The sequence below is a fragment of the Desmodus rotundus genome, chromosome 2, assembly GCF_022682495.2.
Source record: "Desmodus rotundus isolate HL8 chromosome 2, HLdesRot8A.1, whole genome shotgun sequence".
NCBI classification, from domain to species: Eukaryota; Metazoa; Chordata; class Mammalia; order Chiroptera; family Phyllostomidae; genus Desmodus; species Desmodus rotundus.
The window spans coordinates 53636501-53642063 of NC_071388.1; the positions used below are offsets into that span (position 1 = coordinate 53636501).

General features: G+C 39.2%; 1 pseudogene; it reads right to left on the reverse strand.

The window, feature by feature from the left end:
- Positions 1–3309: 3309 nt before the first annotated feature.
- Positions 3310–4313, reverse strand: LOC112300913 (glyceraldehyde-3-phosphate dehydrogenase-like; annotated as a pseudogene).
- Between the last annotated feature and the right edge of the window lie 1250 nt (positions 4314–5563).

Here is a 5563-nt window from a genome sequence, read left to right on the forward strand (position 1 = left end):
CCAGAAGACTGTGCAAAAAGCAACTTTTCAAAGACCAAATCTCCTTTGTTTGTTGCCTGAGAGATGTGTGACTTATTATACAGGTGCCAGTGTGAAAGTATTGTCGGGTCGAGAACCGAAGATTTGTCTGAAACCCGAGACATTTTTTCCATGAACAACTTGGTTGAGAACTGAATTGTTTGAGATAGGAGACGTTTGAGAACTGTGGTTTGATCGGAATAAGTGTTGGAGAGGTGGTGGAGAAAAAGAAACCGTCATTCACTGCTGGTAGGAACGTAAACTGATACAGCTCTCTCCATTTCTGTTTAAAAATTATCTTGCTTTGGTATCTACCTTTCAATACTTTCTTCCTCCATGGTTGTTTTTCTCCTGGACTAAGTAGAGAGAGGATATGGCAGCAGACAGAGAGCATGACCGTAGCCCAGAGTATTACCCAGAGACAGCAGGTCTTAGATATTGACATGCATCAAAATCACCTGGAGAGCTGGTTGGGCCCCACCGCCAGAGGTCCTGATATAGTAAGTCTTACTTGGGGCCTGAAAATATTCATTTCTAACAAATTTCCTGGTGGTCCAGATGCTTCTGGTTGGGGGGCCACATTCTGAGAACCACTTGCCTAGGCATAATCAGGTATTTCCTCTGTTTTGGAGCAGCCGGCCTCACTGATAGAGTTCTTGAGAAGTATGCGAACACCGTGGATAAAACAGAGCACAACCCAACTTGCACCAGTCCCTCCATGCTCTTTATTCTCATTTCTTCTTAGGAAAATGGTTAATCGGGTAATGGAGGAATCAGTTACCTTCTTTTCTTAAAGAGGTATTATGCAATATATACATGTACTTTTATATATTTCCAACATTCTAAAATTATCAGCATGAAAATCTAAATCATATGAGGCTACACAGGATCCACCTATGAAACGTTCTGAACCTCACTTCCCGTTTTGGCTATATGAATTTTATTTACTGTTAGTGTGTTTGATTCTCTGATACCTCTGTATTCCTTGTTTGTTCATTTCTTGGCTAAATTTAGATTTTCAAAAAGGTTTTTGGTGTCATATTCATATGTGAGATCTGCCTATGACTTTCTTTTCTTCCACAGTCTAGTTTTTGCTACCAAGGTTATACTAGTCTAAAAAAATGAATAGGGGCATAGTCTTTATACTTCTGTTCTGTAGAACAAGTTTAGGACTATCTGTTCCTTAAAATTTAGTGTGCTTTTGAGGGGTGGTTTTTTTTTTCCCCGAAAGATTTTTAACTGCTACACAATTTTAAATTTGTTAAAAGTTTGTTCAAATGAATTTTGTTAAATGATAACACATATTAAAATCACAAAAATTGAGCTCAACAAACTTGAACAGAATCACCCCACCTATGTGACCACCACAGATGGAGAAATATAGTATTACCAGCACCTCACAGCACACCTTGTATCTTCCTTGTAAATGTTCCCAGGACCCTAACTTGTACCATTTAGTGAGAAGAAATAAGGATACTAAATAACGATCTAAAAATAACGCTGAATTTATTTGCTTGCCTGGTAAAGAAGAACAGTACCATTGAAGTACAAATTCAGTTTGTCTTTGTGTATAAATGGAAAGAGCTTGATATAGGTTTAAAAGGAGAAAGTATACAAAGTTAGGCAACTTTTGAGTTCAGGGGTGTGGTGGCTTACAAGGGTATACTATATACTCTTTGTGAGGGGCCGCTGTCAAATTTCACGACTGGTGGTAACTGGAAGCTTGGTTTCAACAAGTCCAGAATAGGTTGTGTAGAACTCCAGAGCACAGGAATTGTTTCTCCTGCACACTTGTGCGTGCATGGACAAAGCTGAAGAAAAATTTTCTTTAAACACTGTAGATTAGTTTTGACCTTCACAAAAATGAATTCCTGCAGAATGTACTCTTTGTGTTAGTTTTACCATTCAATGTTGAATTTATGAATCACCCATGTTACAGCATGAGTGACAGTTCATTCATTCTCATTATTATATAGCATTCTGTCATGTTTAAATGTATTAAAATATATTCATCCCCTTTATTTTCAATGAATATTTGAGTTGTTCCAGTGCTTGGTTCTTATAAACACTCTATGATGAACTTTTGTATTTTCGTGCTCATCACATAAACATACACCACACACACAAGCTTCAGTGGGCTTTTATGTTCAGGAGTAGACTGCTGAGTCACAGAATATGTAGGGTGACTGTAGTGGGTCTGTTGGTACTCTGTAGCAGTTGAATTGATTTACAGCCCCATCAGTGGTGTATGGATTTCAGTTGCTTCACAACCTTGTAAAGACTTGGTACTGGCAGTCTGTAATTTCAGCTATCTCAGTGAAAGTGTAGTGCCCTCTCACTGAAGTTTTAATTTGCGTTTTCTTTTGGGCTAGCAAAAATGAACACTTAAAAATACGTTCATGAAGCATTTACAAATATCTTTACTGACCATTTGGGTATCCTCCTTTGTGAAATACTTATTCAAATATTTTCCCATTTCTATCAGGTATTTCTTTAGCCCTCAAAAAATTATAGAAATGTAATACACATACATATATACCATATACATATGTACATATACATACATGCTCAGAGTTTGGGGTCTGTATGGTTATATTTATACAAACACCATCTATTCTGTGACTTGCCTTTTCATTCTTTTGCCTTTTCAATGGCTTGTCTTTTTTAAATATTTCAGTTACAGCTGATATACAATATTATATCAGTTTCAGGTATACAACAAAGTGGTTAGACAGTTATAGTCTTTTTTCTCTTAATGCTGCCTTTTATTAAATGGAAATTCATGAAAAATACATTTTTAAAAAACAAATGATCCTCAGTTAATTCAAGTTTTCTCTACCTTCTTGAATCTATTTTGGTAAGTTATAATTTAACAGGAATTTATCTCCTTAATCTATTTTTTGAAGTTTATTGGCACAAGTTTGCTCTTAATATTGTATGATATCTTTTTAAAAACTCCATTTAATCTATAGCTATGGACCCTTTTCTCATTTCTAATACTATTTAATTGCATTATTTTTCCTTGAAAAATATTGTCACATTTTTGTCTATTTTTATTTATGTATTTATGTATGTATGTATTTATCTATTTATCTATTTATATTATTTTTGCTGCATACAGTGAACTTTATATAAGGCTCCCTATGCCCCTCCCCTTCTTCAGGGAGTCTGGGATGGCAACTGTGCAAGTCAGGAGATTCTCAGTGTGTTGGGGGATTGAATTGGGGCTGGGACTCCCCAGCAGCTCAGAGCATCTCTTCCTGTAGCTGGGACTGGTGGTCCATGGAGCTCTTAATCCTTTGAGGCCATGTGGACCATAAGGTCCACCACCCTGTTGCTGTAGTCAAATTCATTGTCACACCAAGAAATGAGCTTGACAAAGTGGTTATTGGAGGCAATCCCAGCCTCAGCATCAAAGGTGAAAGAGTAGGTGTTACTGTTAAAGTAGTAGCAGATAGCCTGGTCCTCACTAAAGCCCATGATGCCCTTAAGGGGTCCTTTTGACACCTGCTTCACTACCTTCTTGATGTCATTGTATTTGGCAGCTTTCTCCAGGTGGCAGGTCAGATCTACAACTGATATATTAGAGGTGGGGACAGGGCAGGCCATGCCAGTGAGCTTCCCATTCAGCTTGGGGATGACCTTGCCCACAGCCTTGGCAGTGCCAGTAGAAGCAGGGATGATGTTCTGAGCAGCTCCTCGGCCATCACACCTCAGCTTCCCAGAGGGGCCATCCACGGTCTTCTGGGTGACAGTGATGGCATGGACTGTGGTCATGAGTCCCTCCACCATGCCAAAGTTGTCATGGATGACCTTGGCCAGGGAGGAAAAGGACTTGGTGGTGCAGGAAGCATTGCTGACAATCTTCAGGGAGTTGTCATACTTGTCATGGTTCACACCCATCACAAACTTGGGGTCCTGTGCAGAGGGGGCAGAGATGATGACCTCTTTGACTCCAGCCTTCAGGTGAGCCCCAGCCTTCTCCATGGGAGTGAAGACACCAGTGGACTCCACAACATGTTCAGTGCCAGCATCACCCCATTTGATGTTGGTGGGATCTTGCTCCTGAAAGATGGAAACAGACTTTCCATTGACAACAAGCTTTCTGTTCTCAGCCTCGACTGTGCCTTTGAACTTGCCATGAGTATAACCATACTAGACCATTGTGGACCATGTACTTGAAGTCAATGAACAGGATCATTCAAGGTGACAATATGCACTTGGCCAGACTTAAAAGCAGCCCTGGTGACCAGGTATCCCATACGGCCAAATCTGTTCACTCTGACCTTCACCATTTTGTGTCAGGGTTGCAGCTGGCACTGCGCAGGAGGACGTGGCTGTCTGTCAAACAGGAGTAGGAGAGAGCCACGTCTTTGTCTATTTTTAAAATAAATTTACATCTTTAAAATATTTGCGTAATTGTAACATCTTAATCAAGATAGACACATTTCACATCATAAATTTATTTAAGACTCTTTGAATTTTAGGCAAAATATGGAAGACTTGAAATTCTGTACTTGGACAGTATGTTTTCTTGAGTCTAAGAACATTAGACAAAAATTTTTATAGGAAAAAGTATACAGAATATTTAAATACCAAAAGTATACTCTGGTGTCTCATTTCAGGTTTCTATACTGAATTTACAAAAATTTTCTGAATTCCAACCATTTCAGTATATTTTTAATCAGCTTTTCTGTCTCATAGATGTGATGTATGGTGCTGAGAAATACGCTAATACTGACAGGAAATTACATTGTATGAAACTATTACTTATGAAATAGCTGACTAAACATGTTGGAGGAATTTAGGTCATGATTTCCACAATAATTTTGGTGTGGTCTAAGTAAAAGTGGGTATGAAATTCGAAAAGTAAAGTTATTCTTTGTTTCAGACACAAAGCTGCCCGGGGCCCATGGCTTCTGCTGGAGGCATGTTTGTCACTTGGTCTTGAATTGGAGGTTGTTTTTTCTCACTCAGACCAAGAGAAGAATAGAAATCCCTTCCCACCACAGCAGGGCAGCTCTGAATAGAGAGAAAGAAAGAGAGAGAGACAGAGAGAGCACCTTGCAAAAAGAAAAACAAAATGTATATTCCTGGGAAATGGAAAATATGTTATTGGTGGCAGGCATTTTCCAGAATATATTAGAAAAACAAAAACTCTTTTGGTCTTTAAAATTAAGATCAGAAATCCTTTTAATTTATCCCCCCACTGTAGTCCCTACCCTGTCCTCCAAAATAAAAACCCAGCCATTAAGGACTGTACTTAAAGTCTAAAATCTTAGCAGTAAGAATGGGGAGTGGTTGTAAATACAGATGAAGCTTCTGTATAGCTCTGTGGCCCGGGTTTTGGGGATCCCTGGTGTACAATATTAGAACTCTTGAACATAGACGAAGGGTCAATAAATTATGTGGAACCAGATAAAGTGGTTAGGGTAGGGCAATCCAGAAGGACAGAGTCAGGAGCACAGGTGTTAGTTATCCACACAGGGCTAAGACAAGGTGAGGAAGCACATTGCCGGTGTGCCAGCGTGCAGTCTCCTGCCCC